The sequence below is a fragment of the Dipodomys spectabilis genome, unplaced genomic scaffold (assembly GCF_019054845.1).
Source record: "Dipodomys spectabilis isolate Male_0828 unplaced genomic scaffold, ASM1905484v1 ptg000254l, whole genome shotgun sequence".
Lineage (NCBI taxonomy): Eukaryota > Metazoa > Chordata > Mammalia > Rodentia > Heteromyidae > Dipodomys > Dipodomys spectabilis.
In genome coordinates this window covers 259,821-272,623 of record NW_024870931.1, presented here as the reverse complement: position 1 = coordinate 272,623, position 12,803 = coordinate 259,821, and the positions used below count along the sequence as shown (strand labels likewise).

Sequence of the window (12,803 nt, the reverse complement as noted above, 5' to 3'; positions counted from 1 at the left end):
ACGTTAATTTATAGAACACAGACAGGAGAGAAACCTGATGAACATTACCAGTGTGTAGAGACTTTCATCTGGGAGGCATACCTCATTGTTGATCAGAGAACTGACATATAGGAGAAACGAAATATAATGAATGGAACAAATGTTCAATGACATTTAATCTGAAGTCAGTCCTCAGTGAAATTGAGAAAATCCACGACAGAAACTGTAAATCCAACAAATATAGAAACACATTCAGCAAAAAGTTATATCTCAACAGGTATCAAAGACTTGGACACACAACATAATCTCCGTAAAAGTAAGCATTAGAGGAAGTCTATCAAGTGGATGTCAACCTTCAGCAAGCATTGGAACATTAACACAGAAAAGAAACCCAATGTGGGAGAATTGTTGTCACAGATCTCCGTAATTTATAAAGAGAAATCCATCATTGCAGAGGTAACCTAGGTGTAATGGGAAATCTTTCTTTACTCTTAAGCATTCACTGAACCAAGAATTCCTATCCTTTCATTGTTTTGAGTAGGATATATATACTTGAATATTATTCAAAGGATTTGGACACAAGTGATGAGCATTATTACTTTCAGGCATGCAGAGTGATTAAAAGCATAAAGTTGTTGACTTGTGTCTCTATAATAAGCAATGACTTCTCATGTTAATTTTATAAACTCTTCTCATAAATAAGAGTTCCAGCCCTTTGAGCCTGGAGTCAGATGATCACCAAGTGCTTTGGGGAACAATAGATGTGAAAACTGTCCTGAGTTAAGCCCAGGACATGAGAGCAAAGATTTCTCCACTGCTCCCCTAAAGTCTCCACTGTATGTGTGGTCCATTCCTCATAACACAGATGACACTTCTTCCAGTTCAGTTTTTGAATGGAAGATCTTGTTTATTACAAAATGTGCACGAGCCTAAAATCTGTCTGGACACCATTTATCCCTAGATCATTCATATAACATTCAAAGAACATGGAAGGACAGATATTTGGGAACACATTTTCTTTGTGTGCGGACATAAATCTTACAATTTAAACTCAGAGTCTAGGAACTGCCCTTAAACATTTTTGCTCAAGGCTATTGCTCTACCACTTCAGCCATAGATCCACTTTGGGTTTCTTTGGATGGTGAATAAAAAGAAGATAATTCTGCCTTTGGTTATGGAAGAGTAACACCAGAATTATTTCAGTGCTTAATTAATCACTGGAGATGAGCCACTTGTAATTGACTCACTCTTAACTTATTCTGCTGTTCTGTTGAGTGAGTTATAATAAAATATCAGTATGGATGATGGTAAGAGCCTGATTTTTCTCACTCTTCTGGAGGATGAAAGTGGAGTTGTTAGGAAGATGAGTATCTCTCTATCACCACTGCTGTCCCTTAACCTCGCTCTCTTCTGATAACTTATCAAAATCACTATTAAAAATAGTTTTGGTAAAAATTCTGATAGCAATGTAAAAATTAGAAACTTGGCAAAAGAGAAGCTTGTTAGATGATGGTTGCAAAAATCCAAGGGATGAGAGAGATATAGATAGAGGTAGGACTCTGCTAGATGTTTAGTAGGGTAAAATTCAAGTAAAAAGTGATTCTCATCACTTTCTATTGCGTAGATAAGTACATACAGCAATTTGATACATTATTATATTCCATGTTTTCTTGACGCATTGATTTTCTATCTAACACCTGGAACACATATATTTATTGACTTATTTGCAGTCATTTGCAATCTCATGAAAGACCATGGAAGGTAGTCCATTTAGTGAAATAGCCACGCAGAGAAAGACATTGAACAATCTCAACAAAAATGGAAACTGTCAAAAATAGAACCAATTTCCTAATGAAGTTGAGAGATGGAGTCATGGCGATATTGATCCATTTCTACTTGATTCTCTGTTCAAGATTTTGGTATTATTCTTCTGTTGGTCAAATTGACCCAAGTAAGATTGTGCTTTTGAAGGGTTTCCAGTGTGGTATGCACTTATATATCACAGAGGAGTTATGTGGTCAAATGCCCTCATTTGGAGAGTTCACATAGAAAGAACAGACCAGACAGAGAGAATGGTGACAGAAATCACAAGATTGCAGCCTGATGTCTTTGATTTGAATTGAACATGGAATCTGCAATGTACTCTGTGCCAAAGATCCATGATAGACTGTGGAAATGTTACCCCTGTCTATGTTATTCACATTGGATAAACCTGGGAAAAGACAAGTGAACCTTAACTGTTCTTCCTTTATATGGTTATGTAATTTGGAACTCATATATAATGTCTATGTTTTCCTATGCAACCTCTTTACAACTGTCAATAGTATTAATAATGCTGCAGTTATGCTGAATGTGCCAATATCTATTTAGGATCTATTTACATTCCTTGTTTCCTTACTTCTTTCCATTCCTCCTTCCTTCCTGTCTCTATGTATATCAGAAATTGGATTGCTAGATAATAAGCTAGTTATGCTTTTAATTTTTAGAGTGCTTTTCATACTGTTTCCCAAGGCAACTGCACTATTTTATATCTCTACTAGCAGCGAACAAAGGTCCCATTATTTTGTTGGTCATGGGGCTTGAACTCTGGGCCTGGGTGCTGTCCCTCAGTTCTTTAGCTGAAAGCTAGTGCTCTACCACTTTAGCCATAGCGACACTTTTGGTGTTTTGGTGGTTTATTGGAGATAAGAGTTTTACAGACTTTCCTGCCTAGGCTGGCTTTGCTCCATGATCAGACCTCAGCCTCCTGAATAGCTAGGATTACAGGCGAAAGCCACCAGTGCCCAGCATCCAGCATCATTTTATTTATTTTTATGGTAGGCATCCTAAGGAGTCATTGACATTTTACTTACATTTCCCTACTGTTTAGTAATATTGAGCATATTTTCATACATTTGTTAGCCACATACAAAGATTTATGTATCTTCTTTGTAAAAACGGTGAATTCCAGTGTTTTTCTCATTGTGTGTTCAACTTAGTCTGCCATAACAAAATAGTATACAGTGAGTTAATTAAATAAAAATTTATTTCTCATATTTCTGAAAGCTTGAAAGCTCAAACCAGTATGCTAGTGTGACTGGGTTCTGATGAAGGATCTATTTTAGGTTTGTAGATGGCCTATATCTCATTGTGTATCTACATGAAATCTTGGTATGTTCATAACTGGGAAAGGAAGAACAGTTGAGATGGAAAGGATCTTTCTTTTCTTTTTCTGTGAAAGTTAAATCCATCTGGGGCCTCACCTCCATGATGTCATCTTACCCTAATTACCTACCAAAGGCTCCATCTCCAAATAATATTTTGAGGATTGGGAATTCATCTTATAATTTTGAAAGAATGAAATGCAATCCATAGTGCCCATTTTTAAGTTTATCATTATCATCATCATCATCATCAATATCATCATTGTCAGTCCTGACAGTTGCCTTGAGTGTTTCTCTGACCTCTTCAACTCAAGGTGAGCACTCTACCACTTGAACCACAGCACCACTTCCTATTTTCTGGTGCTTAATTGGAAATAAGAGTCTCACAAACTTACTTGCCCAGGTTGGCTTTCAGTTCTATTTGAGGTTTTATACTTTTCATTATAGAAGTCTTTTACTTCATTAGTTAAGCACAATCTTAAGCTAATTTTTTGAGACTATTGTGATTTTTCTGATTTCTTTTCCAGACTGTTCATTGTTGGCAGACAAGCTAATGATTTTTACATGTTGATCATATATTCCGGCACATTTCCAATAGCATTTATAAGATCTAGAATTTTTCTGTGGAAATTTTTAGGATCTTTTAAATACAGGATCATGTTATCTGTGAACAAGCATAATTAAAATGTTTTCTTCCCTTTTGTCCTATTTATTTCTTTCTCTTTGCTTATTTCTGTGGCTTGATTGCATTCAATATGGGAAAAAAGTGAAAAAATAGACATTTGTGTCATTCCTGCTATTAGCAGAAATGATTTAATTTTTCACATATACCCATAATCCTATCGAGATATATACCCAGTATCACTAGTTTCTTCAAGGCTTTTATGATAAAAGAATGCTGACTTTAGCTGGGCATTGGTGGCTCACACCTGTAATCTTGACTTCTCAGTAGGCTGAGCTCTGAGGATCACAGTTCAAAGCCAGCCCGGGCAGGAAAGTCCGTGAAGCTCTTATCTCCAATAAATGACCAGAAAACTGGAAGTAGTGCTGTGCCTCAATGATTGAATGCTTGCCTTGAGCTGAAGAGCTGAGGGATAGCATCCAGGCCCACAGGTCATGCCCCACAACTGACCAAATAAAAAAAGAATGTTTACTTTTGTCAAAGGCTTTTTCTGCATCCAGAGAAATGACTGTGTGAATTTTGTCCTTGATCTGCTTATGTGCTGCATTGTGCTTAAAGATTTATGTGTGTTAAACAATCCTTCACCACTGAAATGAAACTAAGTTGACCATGATGTATGCTATTTAACTAAATAATCTTTCCCTCTTGTTCCTAATTTGCTTAGTGTTTCTTGTCACCAAATGTCAACTAAATTATAACAGATAGCTTATGAACACAGAGTGAAGCAAAGATGGGTTTTGTCTAGGTTTGAAGAAATTTAAGAAAAAATATAAGGACAAGCCTTAATGATAATTCAGAAAACATTTTCCTAAAATAGTCTTTTCTCTCTGACTGAGATTTGCTATCAAAAATGAGAATCCACAGCTTGGAGATATTTTGTAACCAAAATTCCGATTCCTCATCACTTTTAGTCAAACCTTCTTGGGTGACCTTCAGAACCGAACAGAGTAAGCGTCAGAAGATAAATGTCTCCCAAATTCTATTGATGAGTAAACTTTCTTCATGGTTCCAAGTAAGAGAAGAAGCCCTAGGAACATCTGCTTCCTTTTCCTGATCTCTTCTGTTCTTATCATATTCATTCTAAGATTCAATTCATATCCACAATAATCACTACCACTTATTTTATTTTCACAATATTTTAGACTTTATTTTAAATGTCCCATGAACAAATATATTTGAATACTACAACAACATAATGAGGCAAATAGTAAACTATAATCACTTACGTGATGAGAAAACTGAAACCTAAAAATGTATTGTGTCTGAGATAACACCTAGTGGTGGTGAAGTCTACCAATACATTTTCTCTAAAGGCACTTACAAGTTCATAAATACTTACACAGCATTATAAGTCTTAGCTATCTTACCATACACCTTCACACCATTCACTAAATGATTGTTCCAATCTCTGTTCCAACCTCTCTTTATTTTGTTTTACCAAACTGATAAATGCACCAATAAATCCACACTATTTGTAAGTTTTAAGGAAAGTTTACTGATACCCAGAAAATTCCTTCTATTGTAAAAGGACACTTCTGTTAAGAAGCAGCGCCCAGCCCTAAGGAGTTTCAAATTTGATGGCTTAGAAGTGACAACTAAAAAAAGTGACTTAATATTTCACATAGATACATATCCTTCTGAGGCTAATTTCAAATCTCAATTCTGTGAGGAAGAGGAGGATTGGTCCCCTCTTCTGAGCTTTAGTTAGCTGATTCTGGAACTTTCCATAGTTGTTTGTTTAGCTGTAGCCTTTACATGTGAGTCTTTTGAGTGGTTGGAAAATAACTGATCTTTCTTCAGATGTCTGAGGTCTCAACTGAACCCCCCTCAATATTTTCAGGATAAACAACAAGTTATAATCAATATATGAAATAATTAATCAGTTTGGAAATTTAAGTAAAAGTAACAGGCTCGAGAAATACTGAAGTTAACATCTTCAAATTCAATTTCAACTAATTTATTTCAACTAGAGATGTCACAGAAAGTAAATTTATATCAGAGCTCAAAAACAAATGATTAGGGGCTTGGAATGTAGCTTAATGGTTGCATGGTTGCATGGTTGCATGAAGCCCTCAGTTTGATTACTTAGTACCACATAAACAGGAAAAGCAAGCTGAAAATGGCGCTGTGGCTCAAGTGGTAAAGTGCTAGCCTCAAGCCAAAGATGCTCAGGGAAAGGGCCCAGGCCGTGGACTGGAAAAAAAAAAAGCAGAAAGAAATGCTTAGTCCCATTGATGCTGTATTTTAATAATTCACAAGATTCTTTGGTGAAATTTTTTTGGTGCTGGGCCTGAGACTTACAATCAGCACCTAATCACTGTTCCAGATCCTTCCTTTTGTGCTAGCAAGGCCAGCACTCAACAACTTAAACCACTATACCACTCCTGGCTTTTATGGTGGTTAAGTGGATATGAGTCTTACTACTGCTTGGGCTGGCTTCCAACCTTAATCCTCAAATCTCAGCCTACTGAATAGCTAGGATTACAATCACGAGTCACTATAGTCTGCCTGATGAACATTTTCTTTTTTTACCGTATCACATTTTTTTTACCTTATCACATCAAAAACAGACATGTATACCAATTTATACAATTATTATATGGTACATACTTTTTCAGGCAAAATTACATAGAAAAAAGTCAAACTAATTTCAAAGTCATCTGTTATACCTAGTTGCAATTTGAATGTACTTAATTGTCCATATAGATTTCTGCCAATAATTTCTTCCTATTCTCACTGCTCTGTCATATCTTTTTCCAGCCAAGTTTTGTAATTCTCCACTTTCCCCGTGTTCTCTTTCATTAAATGTCTCCATTAGACATGTCTTCTTCCAAGCTTCATTTCCTTCATTCACAGACCTTGTTTGCTCTTCGGTTTGTATTCTCAAGTGCTCTCCCTCCCTCAGTCTAACTTATATGGATTTGAGAGAAAACTGATAGGAGATGAAAGCCTTAGGAATTAGATTCTAATTCTATATGTGACTTTCATTGAAGGGAATGCCCAAGACAACCTTAGGTAAGGAACCTAGTTTGAAGAAGTTCTCAGGAATTATAAATTTCTCAAAGTCAAGTGGATTAGAAGAGGCACAGAAACCAGTGTTCACTCCTGGAGAAGCAAATACACAAGGACAATACTGCAAACAAAACTTGGGTAAGAGAAAATAACTTGGGAAATTTACTAATTTTGGAAATTCTAGCAAGGTTGATGAGGGGAATCTGACTATGTGAGGTGGACTTTGGAAAGTTCAAACATAGGCTGAACTAAGCTGTGGAACTAGTAATTAGGTTTCCAATGAGCAGCACATAAGAATTTGACAATGAAGTTACACACTTGGGTTATTATCCACATGGAGGCACTTACGCCATGACACATTTTACAATCTCCCTGAACTTCTGAATGTTAATCTGAAGAACATGGATAAAGATGCACAGACTGCACTGGGAATGTGGCTTGTTGTAGCGTATGTGTCTTGTATGAATGAAGCCCTTGGTTCTATTCCTTAGAACCACATGAACAGAAAAGGCCAGAGGTGGTAATGTGGCTCAAGTTGTTGAGTGCTAGCCTTGAGCAAAAGAAGCACAGGGAGAGTGCCCAGGCCATGAGTTCAAGCCCCAGGACTGGCAAGAAAAATATGTACAGCCTGCATGTTGTCTGAAAACGATAAGTAAAAGGTAAAATAATAGATACACGCAAAGTGTCTACTAAATCTGTGACCACACATTTTCAATCCTGTATGTCCAGGTCTTTGCTCAATACTTAACATACCCTCAACAAATATTCTGAATGAATAAATTCATCAATGACCACTTTATAAGAAATTTAATGAAGTAGAAATTAAACATGAAAATGGGAATGGTAAAAACTTAAAATTGAATTAGAAACCTGTAGTTAATGTTAAAGTGAAGTCTTTGTATCTCTGAGTCAAAGGTTAATGGGGGACCAGAGTATGTGAGAAGAATAGATGATAATTTTGTAGTAAGAGATTTTACTTTTCTGAAGAAATAGGGACAAACATTGTTGATCCCCAACTTAACTAACCATTGATTTTTAACATGGACGTAGGAAAAAGGAGGTAAAAATGAGCATATACAGCCTACAGGAAAGAAAGAGTTATGCTTATGGAGATATCTGTAAACCCCAGGATGATGATTACCTGTGTAAGTAACCCTCTGTGCTTGGTCAAACAGAAGGCAAATGTGCTTTTATAATAATTCATCAGGTCATTTTTGGCCCCCAATTACTAGTTTACTCTAGTAACTTCACATGAAGAACTAAGTGACAATGATATGCATTCTGTGCTCTTTCTCATGATTGTTAAATCTGAGAATGTACATATTTCTTTATTTTTTTGGGGTCTGGTCATGGGGCCTGAACTCTGGGCCTGGGCACTATCCCTCAGCTCTTCAGCTCAAGGCTAGCGCTCTACCACTTGAGCCACAGCACCACTTCCAGCTTTTTTTCTTTTTTCTTATGTGGTGCTGAGGAATCGAACGTAGGGCCTCTGGCATGCAAGGCATGCGCTCTACTACTGAGCCACCTTCCAAGCCCCTGAATGTACATATTTCTTTACTAATTTTTGCTGCTCTTGCCTGAGATTGTGAGCAGTGTCAGAACTTCTTCATCAACAGCTACACTGTTCATGGGCCACCTATATTTGTAAGAGACAATGTGGTGGACAAGGGGCATTATGACCATTCAGTCCTCAGTCTGCCCACTGGGCTGAGAATTCGTCAGTACAGTATTCCTGAGGCTTGGCTTAGAGTATGGAATGAGGAATCTGATCTGCCATTGGGTTTGCACTTTAGCCCCTATGAGGGCTAGATCATAGAAGATGAAGATGCAGACAATAGGTACTCCTGGATGGTAAGAAATGCCCTCCCTTTCCCCACTTTCTCTAACTCCATGTGTCCCCCTGTGCCTCCAATGAAACATTGCTAGGACATGGACAAAATAGTTGTATGTGTTTGTGGAATCTGCATAAACATGGACATTCTGATTTAGGATCAAAGTATAGTGCATATAAACAGAGTGTGTTAGAGGCAAAGTGCATCCATGCTTAAGGAGCCTCATTTAGGACTATGATAAATCCCCTCAGATGTGTAGACGGCATCCTATGTGTTCACAACTGCTGAATCCATGCAGGCTCAAAGAGCATCACTGGACTCAAGTAATGTGATTTTGCCGATTATTACTCAAAAGCCTTTAGCTTGACTTTCTGAAACTCAGATCACAAAAAGGAGAAACGCTATGTGTAGATGCAAAAGATAAAACCCCGGCCATCTGGAGTGAGTCCAGCAGTCATTTTCATGGTTCCTAAGAAGATATTCTCCTCACAAGACTTGCACTGTGATCATCACAGCTTTCTCAATGGATTCCCATATCTCCATTTTTCTTTTGCTGTACTTGGTGCTTTCAAAATTATGAATATTTGAGGGAAAAGAAATAAAAATATGAATAGTATAGCTGGGTTCCATAGCTCAACCTTTAATTTGGACTTTTGAGATAGAGATGATGAGATCTCAGTCTGATGCCAGTCCTAGCATAAAAGATTATAAGACCCCAATTACTTCCAATGGCTGAGCACGTTGGTGCACATTTGTTATCCCAGCTACAGTGGAAGTACAATGGCTGGATAAAGTGAAGTATCTCCAGCAACCCAGGCAAGCACAAGCAGGATGGCAACCCAGGCCAGCACAAGCAGGATGGCAACCCAGGACAGCAGGGGAAATAATACCTCAAAAATAAACTGCACATTGGTGGCTCAAACCTGGAAGTAGCTACTCAGAAAGCTCAGATATGAGTATCATGGTTCAAATCCAGCCCATGGAAGAAAGGCTGTGAAACTCTTATCTCCAATAATCCACCAGAAAATCAAAAGCGGCCCTGTGGCTCAAGTGGTAGAGCGCTTGCCTTGAGTTGAAGAGCTGAAGGACATTCAGGCACAGAGTTTAAGCCCCTGGACAGACAAAAAATACCTCAAAAATAAACAACACAAAAAGGGCTAGTGGTTCAAGTGGTAGAGTATTGTATTGCAAGAGTTAAGTTTAGTTACTGAGTTCAATCATTAGCTCTGCTATGTATGTATGTATGTATGTATGCATGTATGTATGCATATATATGTGTACTGTATCAAAATAAAGATTTCCATGAGAGACAAAATTAAGACATCAGAAGAAAAAGCAAAGGCCTAACTTCATTCATAGATCCTGCATCTATAAAGCACATACTGTATACGAGTCAAAGAATTACCCTCAGTAGTTGAATAAATCATATTCCCTGAGTAATTGCGAAACACATGTGGAGACAGAAATGACAATTTCATTGTAGGAGTATTTAACTATAATTTTTCTTCCTAGTTTTTGCAAATTACATAGTGCCCTAACAACCTACAAGAAAGAACTTTAGTCTATTAGGGCACACACAAACACGTAGAAGTAGAGTTGGAGCAGTGGTGAGGTTCAGAAAGCAGTGAATCTGTGATATGTCCTGCAGCCCTGTGCCATGGGGAACCATTGTCTTATCATGAAACGACATCATGAATAAACAAATTTCCCTCTATTGTCTTTATAAGACAAAGGGTTCTCTGAATTTCTATGGGAACATAGTGGCGACAGGTGCATGAGTGAGTCCAATCTAAGGAAAATTACTTGGGCCAAATGTCAAATGATGTGTGCTAATCTAGAAACAGAGTACATGTCCCCAACCAAATCTATGACATAAACTTTAACTCAATTTAGAGAATCTGGAAATCAATCTATTTTTGACAAATAAGGATTAAAAGAAGTCTGGAACTGGGCTTTGAAAACAGTGCACTTAGAGTTCTAGAGTGGATGAGTATTAGGAGTAGATCCAAAGGGAGCAGAAACTTACCCTCTTATGCTTCCTTCCTGTGCCTGCTTCAACTTTAGGTATATGAACTGTGGCAGGTAAGCTGAGAATCAGAATCCGAGGGCCTTTCAGTACGACAGGTAGATCTTCTACCAAACCTGTCATATCATCAAGGCAGTATGTGAGGTGCTTGTCTCGTATGGGGATGAGTATTGACAGCAACTGGGCAGTAAGTGGAAGAAAGAGCTCACAGCAGAAACAGATGGACCTCACTATGGTTCCTTAAAAAGGAAGAAAAGAAAAAAAAATTCTCTTTAGGAATTTTCGAATATCAACTCTTAGAACAAAAGGCAATTTAACGTGAGAAAAATTTCAAGTTAAGTACTTCTGAATTGAAAGATGCAGTTTGTGATACTTTATTAGGAAAATTTCCTTATTTTTAACTATTTGTCCTGATTTTACATTTTAAGAACTTCATATGTTTGAATGCAATACAAAATACTGTGCTAAAAGGCTTAGAGGCCAAACAAAGAACCTACCAGCTCTCTTTCAAGGAACCAGTTACTTCTGGCCATTGCAGTTTTTTCTTAATTCCCTCCATATTCGCAAATATTATGCATATGTCATTGTTCATTCATTACATAGTCTACATATTCTGTGAATATATTACTGGGAAGAAAATCAGTTAGAATGAGAGTTCCCATAGAGACTTATGTCTTTGACAAAAATGAATCCATCTTTTCTCAGGGCGTTTTGCTCTAGCCATGGTCCTCAATTCTTGGTTCCATGGCTGCAACTAGGCCTTACTTTTCTTCCTCACTAGAAACAACTAAAAAGTTTTTAGTAAGGATGTTCTTTCAGTAGAAAGGCCTGAGATGGAGAGAGGAAACAGCCCTGTGAATACCTCTGAGATGGCCTGTCATCAGCGTGGAGAAGTTGACTCCTGTAGTTGGACGTGTCAGTGAGAGGACAAATAAGTTGGCAGTGATTTCAGAAACTCTAAGGAAAATATCTGCTACTGGAAAAAGAGTGTCAGTTCATGTTCTAAGAAAATGTAACAGTAAAAATAACTAAGAAATCAGACAGCCCTGATCTGTCCAGGAATCTCAGACTGCCCTGACCGATTATCTCCCAACTCTATCCGGAAGCAATGTAGGTCGGGAAATAATCCAGGAATAGCGCCCTCAGCATTCCTGTGATTGGCCCCACCTACCCCAACTTATAATATGCTTGCTATGTATGATTTAACCTATCCTGTAACTGCTAAGCTAGAAAGTCCCTGCCCTTACTGGAAATGATCATTCCCCAACCAATAAACTTAAGACTAGATTTACTCCGAACCACCGACCTATCACAAAATCAGTGTTGTAATGATCCTTCCACCTGCTTCATACACAATAAAAAAACCATGCTGAACAAGAGATTGGGACTCACAATTTCTGACCTGCTGTGTCAGGGAAGATTTGTGAGTCCAGCTCGAGCCATAATAAACGACCCTCCTGCATTTACATTGGCAACTGCTCTCTGCTGGCCTTTGGAGGGGTCTGTGTCCTGGTACATCAGCAGGAAGCAGGAGGACAGCGAGAGTCCAGAAGACAGGAGAGGCACAGGAATGAATGCACCTTTCCGTGGAGATGCCTGGGCCATGCTTATGAAGTTCCCAACATGCACGTGTTGGCCACCACGCAAGTCCCTGGAAGTCCCACTGGTCTGGAGCACACTGCCTGTTCTAGATCTACAGTCCGAACTTCCCCGGTGGCCCTGGACCTGGCTGGGCTGGAGCTGCACCCACCAGCCATGCTTCCTCCACCCTGTTGCGCATAGCCTCCCAGCCACTGCCTGGTCTTCAGCATCTATGCCAGTCTGGCTCTCTGGGGCAGGCTGAGGCTGAGGTGACCATTCCGGGTGCCCGTTCAAGTCGAGTGAGGCCAAAGCTGTGGTGGAGCCAGTCCTCACACACTTCCTGGTATGTCCAGAAAGGATTGAACGCCACTGGCCCAGTACTGCCGTCCTCTCCATCCCCAGAGTTTACCTCCATGTCCCCACCTTTGTTGTTGAAATTGTTCAGCCACTGTGATCTTAATTTTCATTGTCCTCCTTTGCAGTACTTGAGACTCCTTCCTCTTCTCACCAGGCCACCAGGCCCCATGGGATCCGCCCCAACAACCCCT

The 12,803-nt window shown here is 38.7% G+C and overlaps 1 pseudogene; it reads left to right on the top strand.

Annotated features, from left to right (window-relative positions):
• Nucleotides 1–10,863, top strand: part of LOC122124913 — a 56,084-nt pseudogene extending 45,221 nt beyond the window's left edge.
• The last annotated feature ends 1,940 nt before the right edge of the window (nucleotides 10,864–12,803 follow it).